This window comes from Osmerus eperlanus, chromosome 5, assembly GCF_963692335.1.
Source record: "Osmerus eperlanus chromosome 5, fOsmEpe2.1, whole genome shotgun sequence".
In the NCBI taxonomy this organism is placed as follows: Eukaryota; Metazoa; Chordata; class Actinopteri; order Osmeriformes; family Osmeridae; genus Osmerus; species Osmerus eperlanus.
In genome coordinates this window covers 15,931,774-15,947,881 of record NC_085022.1, presented here as the reverse complement: position 1 = coordinate 15,947,881, position 16,108 = coordinate 15,931,774, and the positions used below count along the sequence as shown (strand labels likewise).

Here is a 16,108-nt window from a genome sequence, read left to right as displayed (position 1 = left end):
GGTTTTAATATTGATTTTTTATTTATACGCAGAGCAGGCAAAGATCAAGTGTCTTTTTTGCTAGCAGCTCTTTTTCTGGCGGTGTAGCGAAGTAGCTCTTAAGCTGAGGCTAACAGAGAAATGCCTGAGAGCTACCTTTACTTCTCACGCTGGGCACAAGAAAACCTGTCTGTTCGTCCCAGGGGGAAATGTCTGCTCCAGATAGACCATGTGTCGTGTACAAATATACATTACAGAGGGAAAAATCAACGCATGCTTACAGTAATATCTTAGGAATGTGAATTATTTGCATTTTGTCACCTTGTTTGGCTAAAGGCATGGACATTTAATTATTTGGTGTTGATATGTGGGCCTGAACATTGAATGGTTAGGATTTGGGTAAGGGTGAAGCTAAGAGTTGAGGTTAAAGAAAAGTATATATAAACCTGGAGTGAAAAGTTGAAAAAGGATGTCTTGCTAGACTGTCTTGTGTGAGCCCATTTACATTTTACATTTAGTCATTTAGCAGACGCTCTTATCCAGAGCGATTTACCCATTATGGTTTCCTTGGGAGGCAAAACAACAAAGGTGAGTCTCTCAGGCTCGTAGAAAAAACACTTTATGCAACAGTCTTTACCGTATATTGTTTACTCTGAACATAGTATAGCATAGAACCTAACAGTATATATCTTCACCCATCACGAGGCCACTAGCTGTGTGTAATGGTAGTATTTCGTCATATGGGCACTGTGATCTGACATTTCCACCATGTGATCAGAGGGGTGTGAGGAACTCTATCAATGAGAATATCACTCACTTCCAATCATAGGCTCACATCAGCGTCAACATTCTCTTCCTCACTCCAGCCTCTGAAAAAAATAATCTTTCCCCCTGTAGAAAGACAGGGTCAAGGGCAGGCGGACTTGCCCGGGATGATTTCTGCAGCGGGGACTAAGGTCAGGCAGGTGCACTGATGACACATCCTGTCATTCATTCAACAACACACACGGTTAGGGTTCACAGAGCACATCGTAAGGCCAGGCAGACACTGTCATGACGTCTGTCTGTCTGCTTTAGTTTTAATACTCAAAACTTCAGTCTTTATTATGAAAACGTTGTACTGCCCTCTGAAACCATACATTTTCAATTGCAACTTCATATGGTCAATTGTAAAGGCAGAAAAAGAGAGGGGGGAGAGAGAGAGAGAGAGAGAGAGAGAGAGAGAGAGAGAGAGAGAGAGAGAGAGAGAGAGAGAGAGAGAGAAGGGGGGGGAAGAGAGAGAGACATTTTTAAATGGCTGCACTTTGGGCTTTTACCTACTTTCTTCCTGGTTCCAACGGTATACTCTAAATCACTTTTGTTGTAAAAATATTTTAAAACCTGTCTGTCACATGTCTCTCACCTCATAGATTATCAGTGCCTAGATCCAGTGTATCATTCATCATTACTTTGCAATGATTCAATATCTCAAATTTTACAAGTACTGTTAGTTGAAATTGCATAATTCCCCCGTTAACATATAATTGCCATGGCAAGGTTACAGTAGCAAGTTTTGAATGACTTTCCTGGTCATTCAGTATGTTTTATGGTTATATCATGTCACATCTGGCATGTACATTTGTCACCTCATGGTTAATCTCTCTGAACAATTGTTAGCTTGTCCATAAACTATTACTCCAGGCAAATCTAGTTAGGAAAGTCATTATGCGTCCGTCATTAACTTCTTATCGTTATCATCCGTTAGCTTGAGATTTAAACGACCTTCCCAGGTGAAAGATGAAGACAGTAATCACATGTAAGATGAGTCTCTTTGCAGCTTTTCAGGGCTTTTCAACCTTGTGTTTGCTTTACCTCTAAAATACAGTACCTCTGTCTCTGGTGATGGTCTAGCCCTAGTCCCCCTAGTTCCACCTAGCCCTAGTTACCAGCACAAGGGCTGTGCTGGTAATGGTTAGCGGTCATAGCTTACCCTGCCTTCATTCTCATCTTCACCTGCCCTATATAAAGTATCATGGAGATTTCCCTTCTGCAGATGTGTGCTACATTTATAGTTAACCAATCTCAGATGTTCTAAATATTTTATGATGTGTATAAAATGGAGGTGTATTGTACCCTTTCCTAACAACACACACAAACAGACACACACACACTGTCTGGGTGAAAGTTGTAAAACATCGGCCTAAAGTGTTCTTGGAAATAAGGCGATGTTCTTTACTGTACTTCCATCACATTGACGTCATTTAAAGTATGTTCCCACTCTTCTGATGAATAACCTAAGTGCTAGTATGAACACTACTCAACAAACAACATTGCCACAGTAACTTTATTTGACATCATCATTAGCCAAGTGGAAAGATTGTCCTTTCAAACTATGTTTCAAAATTAATTTCAAAGTGTGAAGATACAGATGTTATTTTACTGCATACTTTTCTTAAAGCTGTAGTCACATTTGGTTCAGGTAGAGCCCATACTACAGCATTTTCCCCAGCCTATATTGTAAACTAAACAGTATTTCTTCAATGGCAGGTGATGATTGAGGGCTGTCTTCTCCACTGACACTGTCTGAACACACAAGACACATGGAGGATTAGAAGCTGGATCAGCCGCCTCTTCCAGATGCTACAAATCTGCTCTGCTGCTCACATCTGAATAGGTACAGTATGCTACCGTATTGTCGGGAGCACTGCTTTCTCTACCATAAACCGAAACACAGTCAAGTAAGCAAAACAGGCTGGAGGAGGTTGCGTCACACTAAGTCGGCTATAATAGCAGATTACAAGGTTTACAGTATGTCATGGTTAAAGCGTTCACGTTTGATTGTCAGCAAAGCTTCACCTCAGCAGGCTTCACGTGTTAAGCTGATGTATGTAGCCTCACTTCCATAGCTGTTTACTGTAATAAGCCTGGGGTGTATTCATCTGGGTTGTTAATCCAGGATCCAAGGGTGTAGGTTTGGTTTGAACATTTCCAGGGTCTATCAGTCAATTGCAAAGATGTATATCACCTTGTATGCTTACCTGCCCCTGCTCTGATGATGACATTGGAAGGGAAGTTTTGATGGTCTCTTGACATTGGTAGGGACATGTCCCTACTGTCCGCTTCGTAGCGCTGGACGAAAATGCGGACTATAGAAAGTAGCAGGAAGAAATGTGGGCCTCCAAGTGGAAAATGAATAGAAAAGTATTGTTTGGAAATTGGAGAAAAAAAGTTATGTTACTTCAATGAAACTGACAAGGAAATGCATGCTAAATAACAGAAAATGCAAGCAAAGCAAAAAAGAATCCTTAAGAAACATACATAACTTTGATTTGTGTAACAAAGTGCAAAAATGCATACTATACAGTAGTTGCCTTAATGTCATCTAGTTGCTAATAGCCAACCCTGGGGATGTTATATACCGTTTTCCATGCCTGGGAATTCCTTGGAAGGTTATTATTTATTCTCACAGTTCAAGGAAGAAATAAACTGCAAATGCTTATAAGCAGTAAAACAAAAACAAAAAAAATGCTTCATCTGCATGCTATATTCATAATTGTGAACTGGGGTATTTGTCTTCAATGTCCTTGATTGTTTTGGCAAAAATATGTGAGGCCAGTTTTCTATGACAATTAAATGAAGTGCTCTAATATCAGTCAGGAGTGTTGCTGGAGGCTCCTGATTTGTAGTCTAATTCTCAAGTCTTTTGTTTACCTGTGGAACAGCTGGTCTTGTTTGACACACAAAATTTGAGCACATTTCAGAGGGAATTGTATTCTGGGAGCAGGATGTGTCATTCTGTGTCTTTGAACAAAGGGAATCACAGCCAACAGGAAGTAGGTGCAATGGTGCCCCTGAGCTAAACATAAAACTGTGTAAGTAACGTGTTGCTTAGTTGGACCCTAACCCTATCTCAAGACTTCTGGATCTCAGGGAGATCAATATACTGGGGTAGCAGTCATACTTTGTGTGTAAAGGCTATCAAATACACACAGACCACTTAATATTGAATCCGTAAAAATAGGCTCTTTGTGTTCCTTTAAAAGCGCAAACCAATTACACCCCCATCTCTCTGGGTCCTTTACTTCAAAGAGGATGTGTTAGTCACTGTACCCTGAACATTTTGTGTTCAGACAAGATGCAAAGTGTCATGTTTTGATTTATTTTTTAGCCGTTAACTGCTATGATTTCTAGTGAAGCAAGCCTTATTGCTAATTAAAATACAACTTATAATGTATGCTACAGTAGGGTAGAGCCCTCTGTGCATATGTGCACTTTTTCCTCATTGGAACTATGCCTCAATACACATGTCAGATTGCTTCTGTCAAAAGGTGTGCCGAGCCATCAAAATATAGAACTATCCTTAGTCCTTAAGTGTTCCCTGGAAGAGTTGAAACTACCTCTAAAGTCAATGCAGGACTTTCAACCAGAGTAGCATGATAATGTGCTTAAAGTGCAATCTGATAATACAGGCATATATTGACATTAAAGCTGAAAAACGATATCCTTTTCATGTCACGTTCTCAGCCCCCCACAACAGCAGACACTTATTCATTTTATTTTCATAAAATGGTCCATAGTGTTTATAAAGTTCTGCTTTTAGCAAAATTATTCTCGTGTGATATACACTATATCAAGCATGTAATCTTACTCCAGTTTACCAGACTTCAATAACAGCCTCCTACTATTTCATGGATCTCAGGTACACTACCCAATCTTACGTAGTATCGGCTAAATAGGACGATCCTGTGATTGCATGTCATTTTGTTGACAACATCTGTCCTCATATATGTTACTGATGACAGCACGTCAGCCTGAACCGAAGCTGATAGATGGTGACGATCAATAGGACGATAGTCATTTCAGTGTTCATCTTTCTGCCCCGAGTACCGTCCTCCTTTTCTCCTTACCTCTCAGAGCTGCAGCCAAAATCCAATAACCCGACCAGTCATCTACTCCCCTTCACCTATCATATTGTGAAATTGAAGCAAGGCGGAGGACGTTATTAAGGTGGGTCCTGCTTTGAATTATTCAAATTTGTGGAGATGAAGGGGAGAAGCTGGAGACATCAAGATGATGGCGGCTGAGAGTTTGAAATCGGAGCGTGCTCTTCGATCGCAAGCCCTTTGGGCTGAAAGAATCCTTGGATAACAAGTACAGTGAGAGATTAGTGTGGATCAAAGTGGAGATTAAACAGGATGGAAAACACATTGATGCACCTCATTAGCAAGTCCGTGAAATTTGCTGAATTGCTCTTAATCTCGAAGATGACGCAGAGGTGTTTGTGGAATTTTGCTTGTGGAGTTTTGCCTGCTATAGTACTGCGACATGTGTTCTGTGTCAGATAACTGACAGGGCACACTACATACAACGTGCATTGCGGGGATTTTTTCACGCAACTCAAGGAGGAGGTGAAAAGAGGACTCATTCCATGCTGAAGCAAGTACCAAGGGCAGATAACTGTCATTACAAACTGCAACACGGTAAAACGCAAACACTAAAGTAAAACGAGGCGAAAACGAAAGAAGAAATGGCCGAGAGATGTATGTCTGTGTTATCTGCTGTAACCTTCGCTGACACTGTGCTCGCTGGATTGGAAAACAACGGAGTGACGAGTGGCACTCTCTCAGCAACACACTCTGGCACCTCTCAGAGCTCGGCCCCTCATCCAGCTGTGTCATTTCTCTGTCCCTAAGCTCCTCAAGGACAACAAAAGCGATGCTCCAGACCCTCACGAAACGCCGTGGATATCCATCTATATATTCAACATCAGCAATACCGGGATCGCTCAGGGATTGTCTTCTAGATAGATATTTGTGGAATGGGACTGTCAAAAGTACATAAAGCCAATCCAGGCTGTCCACAAGGCCACATTGCTGTCCGGTGTCTTAAATCACCATGCAGCTCAATGTGCACAATGGTCAACTGTGCCAGGCCTACAACCTGTATTTAGCCACAGACCAGGCTAACAAATACAAAGTCAAACGCACTCTATTGTCAAGACAAAAGATTTTGTCAACATTTTCATCACTACGGTGGCACAGCATCTCCAAAAGACTGTACAGTACTCATCTCCCTAATCTCCCTCCATGTTAACTCTGTTTCATGCTTCAAATCTGTCATTGTCCCTGTCTCCACCACTAAGTGATGATTGTGACACGGAAACCATCAGCAGCGCTATGTGCACGGAATATTCCTTTTGAACGCTGGATAAATCCTACATGGCATACGGAACATGATTATTACATTATCTAATTGCATCCCAACACATGTATTATTCATGGCCTGACAAAGTAGATGCTCTCTGAGGGAGGAAGAGAGGTATGTTCTTATTAAAGCCCTCCATCTGTCATTTTACAATGTTCACCGTCTCCTGTCAAAATACTGTGTTTTTCTCTGAAGTCTAAGTGGACTGTTTAGAATAGGCAGCCTGGTCTCTGTCCGAAGGCATCATATATTGCTGCTTGGAAAGAAGTCCAAGCTCACTGTTCCAACGCAAGCGGTATGGCTTCATTATTTTGACGAATAAGGTCGCGATAGATTTAGATAACCTGCTTTCAGATTTGTACAAATCTCTAACCTTAACCTTCTGTGTCAGAGTTCTATGCAAAGACCCCTAAGGAGCAGCAAAATAGGACAAGAATGGATGAGATCACAGTAGATTACAGCTATGGTGAAAATACATGTTTTCAGCCCATGCTTGTGTGGCAACTACAGTTAAATCACTTAAGTGTCAACGATATTCTCAAATTTATGGATGATGGCATTGTCCATACTGTTCCTGTCTACCCAAGGATGAACTTTCAGTAGTCAGTTAAATGAAGGTCAAAATGTAGTCTTGTTTGCCACTTCAACTATTATCGACCCCATGGGTACTCTTTGAATCTTTACCTCTACAGTATGAGCAAGGACATGTGACAGAATAATATAAACACTCCTTTCACTGTTCCACTATGGACAAGATATTGGTACAGTATTGGTATGTTGTGTGATAAGAGAGAACATTTAATATAAATAAATAAATAATGTGACTTTTCATCAGAATCTTACAGACAGGCAATTGTAATGGTTTACGCTGCTGTTTCAACCAACAACTCTTCAATTATCCCAGAGGAGAGACAAATCAACACAAAAATGGGAAAAGTTATGGTGGCTGGTGATGGCTCCCACAGAGCAAATAATATCTTACGTAAGTAAAATGAAGTGGTTACCACAGATTCACAGGAGGATAGTAAAATAAAAAGCCTTAAATCCAAACCATTAGGCAAGGCTGTCATAACATGGCTGCCATTAATGCGGAGTGCTCAATGAAAGTGATATAAAAAGTACATAGATCCACATGACTTTAATGCAGGGCGATGGAAGACAAATGACTGGAAAAGGTTATGTCCCATTGTACTACTTAACTGTGTGTGTGTGTTACAGAGAGAGAGAGAGAGAGAGAGAGAGAGAGAGAGAGAGAGAGAGAGAGAGAGAGAGAGAGAGAGAGTTGGTGCATGGGGGTTAGAGATCAGAGTCAGTATGTTTGTGCTAAAGTAAGATGGTTCAGCCAAATGCATGCTAGAGGCTGTGGCTCTGAACCTCAGACCACTGCATGGGACCCAGATCACCAGCCAGGTCGACCCTTATGAAGACTGATGAATGTGGCTCCTTCAGGTGTCACAGCGACAGCGTGATGGACAGGTCCCTGAAACGGCATTACCACATTTCCCTAAATCTGCTTTGTCATCTCATAACATGGAGGCACTGATACTACTGGCATTCCTTTCCCAAGACCAGGCTGAGTGAATCTACTTGATAGTTTACATCTTTTATATACAGTAGTTCACATTGTTTTGACTTGAATGATCTTCCCTGAGACCATATAAGATATGTTTTATAATGGACATAAGGCTAGGAGATGGACACCTTTCTAATGTGTTATATCTCATGATAGAAACATCGTAATACCCACCCTTTCACACAAACCTGTCCAGTGTCAACCATCCTGGGGTAGAAGTACTATGCATCCATTTTAGATCTGATAAAGCACCTTTTTTTGTTTTAAATACTCATTAAATGTTGTCTTGACACAGCAAACTGGTGTAGGATTAAAGATGGTTGCATAGGCTTAAAGGAGCCATTCAGTCAATTTCGACTCGATTCCTTCACCGGTAAGAACGTTGCATGGCGATGGTTGTCAGAAAGTGATGAGAAAGCACAGGGTATTCTCGGCTGCGTTGAAGCAGCCAGTGGCTGCTGGTGGTGTCACACAGGGGTAGGGCAGTCGGTAGGTGGCAGTCATGTCCCATCTGCGTTAGTGCTGAACTTGAGAAACTCTTCCGTCTCTCTCTTTCTCTCTCTATCTCTTTTTGCCTCTTTCTCTCTGCCTCCTTGTCTACGTTTCTTTTCTTACCCTATCTCCCTTGCTCAATCGTTTTATAGTCGTACATGCTCAGGTAGCCTACTTTTTGCGCGCGCACACGCATAGTAATACCACGTGAGACCAATCCGCGCTAAAACCACCGCAACATTTGATTCAACTGCATCGATCATAAGAGACCTGTTACGGAATAGTACACCAGATACCAAACATGGCAGTAAACATGAAGAAAATGAGTAGACAAAACTATGTTTTCCTTTAACACGAATTCCTCAGACAGCAGCGTCATTCCACCCGCACTGACAGGCGGATTACAAATTATCATGTTCAGAGGACGGAAGGGGTGGGAGGTACGTTTGAGGCCATCAGTATACCGAAAAAGAGAACCTACAAGCAGCTCATACACTCTCCAAGCGCTCTATGCTTGCGCGTGGTGCTCTGTGATTTATTTTGGTGCGTAAAAGCTGAGCGTGTTTCGTCGGAAGTCTTGGTGTGCTTTAAAATGGGTGATTTGTGATCCAAAAACGCGCTTTATAACTTGACTTTGCGAGGCACACGAGGAAGATCAACACCTGGTGGATTGTGTTATGCCCACCATGCGTGATCTCTGTGGATTTCTGGGATAAGTGCCGTATCTGATTTGGAAGAACCAGAGCGCAGAGAGGAGGCGATGATTGCTGTGTAAGGGAACACTGACAGGTACTGTGGACTGCCTTCGGTGAACGGACTGACATTAAGACACGAAATTTCGGCTACTGTAGTCTACGGATGGAATAGGGGATTTTATTTAACCCGATGGATGAGATGTAATAGATTTCTGTCGTTCAAGATGGTTATAGAAAACCTGCTGGATTTTCCAACTGGCGTGTCGTTTCTCTTGCATCAAACACGGTCCTTATGAAAATAGATGGAAACAAATATGAGGAGACATATCTAAAACCAACGACCTTTGTATTCGTTATTATACCTATTCGCCTTGCGAGTTTATACACAAACTCCGGGACCTCGTCCAACACCATAAACCGTGAAGAAAAGAGAAATAAGCATTTTTAGATCCGCACTGGGTTGTGAGGTGAAATCTAATCAGATTCAAGAAGTCTGGAATATCGGGCAGTTTAAAGAAAAAAGTTATACCTGAATGCGTGACTATTAAAACGACCAGCATCGATATTTCGATTTCAAGGAATTTTGCATACCATAGATTTTGAGATATTTCTGGATGTTATCTACGTGGATATCCTACATGGCTTGCAAGGCGGTGCAAACTGTAGGGTTCCAGGACTGAGGAGATTCGCTTGCGTTTTTCCTTCCAAATAGTTCTGGCCAGAAATGTGCTTTCTCATCCTTAACGATTTGTCGATATTGATTAATCATCGATACAAGACGTGCATTGGACAACATCTTGGGTAGCCTAGAGATTTTCCTCACTAACTGCACAGTGGGGTGTCACTGCATCGCAAGATTAGTTTTAACTGTGGCACTTGTGGGTGCCTCGGCGTCAAGTTGAAAAAATAAATTGGAATCGAGAGATGGATAAATTGGCATTGCAATCAATGTCCCAGTGCTGACGTTCATGATAGATGATGATGGATTAAATGTTGTTTCGTCTTTAATATTGGACCATCTGAAGATGTGCTTGTCGAGAAAGTAAAACAACGGATTCTGACTAATTGCCTGAGATTTGCGGATGTATTATCTATGCAATTTGTTGGGGTGGGAGCTAAGGAAGAAACCGAGGCTGTTGAATTCCGATCTCATTAAAAGATTCACATCTTCGGGGACAAGTAAGTAGGCCTATGCTATATTTGTTTATGTATTCATATTGCTGTAGATTACTTCATAACACCGCCTGCCACTTCGATTCTGTAGCCTAATATAATGCAGCCTAATGTAAGGGTATCTGCATCCACAGTGGTGTTTGGTGGTTTTCATCCTCCATGCCGCTTTTCACACTGACCATTACAAAAGCGGTATGGACGGGCAGAATTGTTGCTTTAACTTTACCATTCTCCACAATCTCGACATTTCTACATAATATAATATTTCATTGTAGGCTATGCTTCACGTGTGGCGTGTGTCATTTGGGAGTGTGCGCGCGCGTGTATGTCAAGTTAGATCAAACGGATATTGCTATTCATCCCCCGACCATGGTCAAAAAAAGGTTTAGACCTCGACTCCCTGTTTTCCTAAATGTTGTTTAGTATTTTACTCTCACTCTCATTATATCACTCGTCTTAATCTGATTATGAAATATAGCGAGATTGGTTCCGTCGTGTCACTGAGACAGTCTGTTGAATGCTGAATTTGATAGTATAGCATATGGTTTTCAAACAAACTCAACTATAACCAATCATAGACGGGCATGAATCCTTACACATCAACCTACGCAATAATGAACAGACGAATAGTCTGCAGTGGCATTTTTCCAAATATTTTTGCAAGGACACCTTAGAGGGCTGCAGCATTACAGTATCCCACCATGATAGTCTTCAGGCCGGTATTTAGGCTATATCTGACATTATTACGAATACAAAACGGACGCATCTTCAATGCGTAGAAGCGAAGCTGTGTCGCTTTGGCCCCACACTCCGTTTTGGCTGAGAGGGAGCTGTCTGTTGTACGCGGTGCTGAAATGAAAAGCTCCTCGCGCGCCTCCAGGTCGCTATTCAGTCTTCTGGCAAGAAACTCAGGAACTCAACCGGGTGACGCACAAGAGTGGTTACTGTTCCGTCCATGGCACGAGTAACTTAACCAGTGGTGTTTTGGATAAGCTCCCGTGATGAATCAGCGAAAATGTTTTTCCAGGCGCTGGCCCATTGAGCTATATGACGCATGAATTTACTGTGCCTCCTTGGCGTTGACTTGCTAGAATTGGATTGGTTTTGAAAAACAATCCATTCTGCACATGCAATGATTCAGTATGTCTTTAGTCTCCCCAGCCCAGTTCAATGGAGGAGTTATCTTCAGGGAAAACAATATTAAATGGACATACACAGTTATGAGACCATCAGTAATATTTGTGTTGTTTGATCGCATGCGGCACAGCATCTTCCTATTGCAGATAAAGCAATCCCACTATTCCTCCACAGATAAAAAAAGGACATGACAGATGTCATAACACCCATTATTGTACCATGATAATGACACTGAGAATGTTCCTCATTAAAAAAATAAGTTAGCATCTGATTGCTTTGATGTAGAGACAGACTACTTTTTGATTTATCATAGCTGTACTATTATGTAAATCAGCCATCTCTCTCTGGAACACTCAAAATGTACCAACTGGGCTTAAATACATCAGAGAGGGTTCCAATATCGGCAGTGACACTGTGTGTGACTCTCTGTGTAGATGTATTTCATATGATCACAATGTCAAACTAATTCATCTTGAACAGTAATGCATTTACTATTATAAAAGTAATAAAAACAATAATAATGTTGCTAGCAGGTCTGGCAGATGGCAATGGGTGTCATTCCTCAGACGCAGTGTTAATCGTATCTCTCCATCACCTGAAATATTGAATGCCCTGGTCCTTCAGGTGAGGAACGGAGGGAACATTTGTCACCCAGTGTGAGACAGCACATCCAAATGATGGAGTGACATTGCCTTGGGGAGACAAATTAGACTGCTCATTTTATGTTCTTCCCCTGTCAAGGAGTTTAGCATGATAAATCTGGCCTACGCTTCCAAAAGATGACATTTGTTTGTTGGCAAATGATGCAGAATGATTCATGCCAACAAAGAGCCTATCCTTTCTCTGTGCTTAGCACTTCTCAAACTTGCCCCCCGGTCCCTCAGATAACTCCACCATGTTGGATATGTAGGCCCTTCAAGGCACTTGCACAGTGCTGGGTGGTCTGGGTTGAACATACACTATATCAATCAATGCAGACCATGTTAGACAGAGAGGGGGAAAAAAGACACCACATCCTCCAGGTGGTGGATATCCTCAGGACGTCTGCACCTTCACCTGTTTGCTTGTTTATTCCATTATGGTGGCGTGACAACAGAGGGGTCCCCAGTGTGTTTCCAGCCTCCTCAACAGAGTGAGCCTGCCTCAGAGCAGGTGCAGCTAAGGGACGGGTGTTTCCTTCCTGCCGCAGCTTGCTGCTAGCACAAATACATACTTCATTGGATCATTTTGAAATCACGCAGACATCTGCTTTGCATCCAATTTCTTCCACGTTCTTGGTCCGAGTTATTGTTTGAGAGTCATGCCAATTCGCTGTATCAGCGAATTAATGTAGTTGTCGGACAGAAATGGCGTACCGTAGCTGTGGTGTGTCGGCCTGTGGAAAGCATCACAGCATATGCCTGTATCCCGTATCCACACCCTGCTTAGCTCTCCTCAGATCATGACTCAGTTCACACCGGGGCCAACACTTTGTGTCCTATAATACATTTTCTTTTTCCTAAATCAGATTAATCGTCTTAAAGCCAGGCTTAGGACACCATTACCATTCATTCCATTAACCACTGGTGACTTGTATCAATAATGGAAACACACTTCCGTCTCTCGTCTTCTTGAAGGTGGTAGGTACTTCTCTTTTCTGGGGATTTGATTCAGAGTGAAAGGGGAACCAAAGCATCTAGTGTTATCTAAAATCTGTACAGTCTGTAATTTTGTTCAGGCAATGGGCCTACTCAAAGCTAGGCAGGGGGTCCTAAACTAATGGACCACAAGACAGGGACTCATCCTGGATGTTGTTTTTGGGGGGTATGGGCCTAGAGGCTGAAATCCTATTGGAAATAATTACAAAAAATGTTTGTCTCTGCTTTGATGTCTCAACTTAAGCCTTGTTGTATTTCACCATGATTGCTGTAACCCATATACAGTAAGAAAACCATGTCCTGGGACTTAGTTTTCTTCAGGGATAGACTTCAAACAAAGATGTGCTGAACACATTTACTGTATGTGAATATTTGGATCTTATTTTCTATTGTTTTTTTGTGTGTGTTTTTGTGTGTTTTATTTTTTGCGTCTATGAGGTTTCCAGAGATTTCACTTAGTCTCGTTTCCTGATAAATTGACCTACAACAAGTTGCAGAAAAGAGCATACATTACGTTTTATATCTCAGCTGTACCTTATCAGCGTCAACATGTAGGATAGGTTCAGGTTGATGCTCATCCGGCAGTGTTCTGTGTCGAAGCTCTAGCATGATGCATCATCTTACTTTGAGTCACTGCTCAACAATTGACATTTGACTGATGCTCTTTGTTTTTGCCCTGAAGGAAACTCATAGTCAGAATTCAACCAGGTGGAGCGTGACATTAGAACACAACAGTAATGAGTGCAGCCAAGCCTCTTGAACCCTCAACCCCCCCCCCCCCCCCCCCCCCCATTAGTTTACCGGTTGGTGAAAATTTGAATCATGCTTCAGATCACATATCAATTGCAAGACTTTATGAAAGAAAAAGTGAAGCAGCTAATTTTACGTGTGTTTTTGGGCAAATTAGTATTTCATAAGACCCACGTGCTGTGAGGCACAGCCAATCTTGGAACAGAAACTCTTTTACAATATCTTATATGCATGTTAAAATCCAATGAGTAAAAAACGACAACAAATAAAGTGAGTCTAAGATAATTGGCTTTGACGATATGACCACAGTAGTTACATGTTTTTTACACTCGTGTTTGGATGTACCAGAGCAGAGCTGACATTGATATAGATTCCTCGTAAGGATCAGTGTGATTATCTGAATCATGTAGCGACCAGGGAAGTCAGCCTCCTTAAAAAACTAGCGCTGACATGGTGTTCTGGATTGTACAGTAATCTAGACTAAGATGACAGTAACATTCCAGGATCTGGCAGGAAGACATACACTATCAGCACACAAACACAATGACATACGCACACACACACACACACAAGCACAGCGTCTGCAGTGGCCTCAATCATTCTTCATCCACTCCAACGTGTCTGTCTAAATGTGGCACCCAGAGAGAGAGAGAGAGAGAGAGAGAGAGAGAGAGAGAGAGAGAGAGAGAGAGAGAGAGAGAGAGAGAGAGAGAGAGAGAGAGACCGCCGTTCTTGGGTACGGTAGGAGCACATTCCTCCAGTGGATGGATTAATCAATCGCCACTGCAGCTCACCCCATCAATCTCAGAGAAGAATCGGAGGGACATCATAAAAGCGCCATTCCCGTCGCACCGGAGGCCAGTGCGTGTTCTTCCTGCGCCCACCCCTCTCCCCCCTTCACTGCCAACATTACTATGAGAACACAAGGAAAGGAAGTGGGTGTCTTACATGAGGTATGGAGAAGTGTTTGCTGCCGGCTTACTGTGGAGCATAATGGTGCTTAAATGGTTTGATAGTTAAACAATAAGGTCCTGCCTGGTCTTTTTGTTCTCCTCAGACTCTAAGAAACAAGGGTGGACTTCCCCTTCATTCTGCTTCCTCCCCCTAACCTCGAATCCCTTCTTTCCCCGCCATGTTCACTCACCATATTTCAGCTTAAAAGCAGTGACCTGGATTCTGACTGCAACATTAGTCACCACTGCCCCTACGTCACCCACCTTGCCAGTCTTGACGAGAAGAAAGGGGGTGCTGGGGTGAGGGGGTTCCTTTCAACGTAATAATCTCCAACTGGCCCCCTCTCTCTCTCTCTCTCTCTCTCTCTCGAACCACGTTCGAATGTGACATGGTGCTAAAGCGAGAGTGGCGGTCCTGAGGTGCTGTTCTGCTGACGTGACAGCTAGGGTGAGGGGTTGCGCACACACACGCGCGCACACACACACACACACACAAGCTAGACATATACGGCAGCAGCCTAGGTGCACTGCAGAGAAGCCTTTCCTCGTGCCCTCAGGGCACCCAGGCAGCGTCTGTTTTAAGTGATACTGGCCCGGGTCGCCACATTAATTCCCGCTGCTAAATTAAAAGGTTAAACGGGCTGGGAGAGGTTGACACGCTGTCGTTCACCTCTTCCCTCCCACTCTCAAAACTGCATCTAATGAAGGTGACACTTTATAGTTCCTCCCTTCAAAAGGGACAAAAAGAAAGACAGAAAGGAACAGAAAAACGGAGGGGGGGAACTGTTAATGACGAGGTCAGAAAGAGTCTGCATTTAATAGGTTTTTGGAAAATGCAAAAACAGGGAGGCTGCAATAGGTGATTGTTCTTATCTGAGTTCATTAATGCAATTTCCTCGTACAATGAGCCTGTGCTGAGGCTTTCAGGCTAAAATAATGACTAAATCACTCAGGGAGAATAGGTTCATAGTGCTCTCGTAATGCGGTTTTGTTGCTTACATTCTCTCTCTCTCTCTCTCTCTCTCTCTCTCTCTCTCTCTCTCTCTCTCTCTCTCTCTCTCTCTCTCTCTCTCTCTCTCTCTCTCTCTCTCTCTCTCTCTCTCTCCAACACACACACACTTACACACACGCGTACGCTCACATGCACTCACACGCGCGCAAACAGCACAACACACAATCACCCATTTCTGGAAAGAGTGGCCTTTTGACTGATTATTTCCAAATTGAGATGGAAGGATTCTGTCTGCCTTTGTGCTGGTGGCACAGTTGCATGACCTGTTACTGCAGGGATACTGTGCCAGGCGTGTGCATCTCTGGAAGGCCCGGTGCGCTCGAGTGATTTCAGATCAAATCATCGTGGAAGCCAAAGACCAAACATCTCATCACGGTCGTGTTATAAATTCACAGTTATGATGCCACCTGTCATGTTGAATTGACTCGGAACAGTTAAACACATATCACCTTTGGAATATGACGTTAGAATACAGAACCTTGGTTGAATAGACTGTTTCAAGGTTGAGACGACAACATCACCAC

The 16,108-nt window shown here is 42.6% G+C and overlaps 1 protein-coding gene across 2 annotated transcripts in view; it reads left to right on the top strand.

Moving 5' to 3' along the window:
- The first annotated feature begins 2,511 nt into the window (after positions 1–2,511).
- lrrc4ca (leucine rich repeat containing 4C, genome duplicate a) overlaps positions 2,512–16,108 on the top strand; it is a 47,898-nt gene continuing 34,301 nt past the window's right edge. The window contains exon 1 of one of the 2 annotated variants that reach the window (XM_062461948.1): positions 2,512–2,632. The gene's annotated coding sequence lies outside the window, so the exon portion shown is untranslated. Of the gene's footprint in view, positions 2,633–8,496; positions 10,102–16,108 lie in introns of those variants that run through there. The other variant, XM_062461947.1, reaches the window with a different exon arrangement.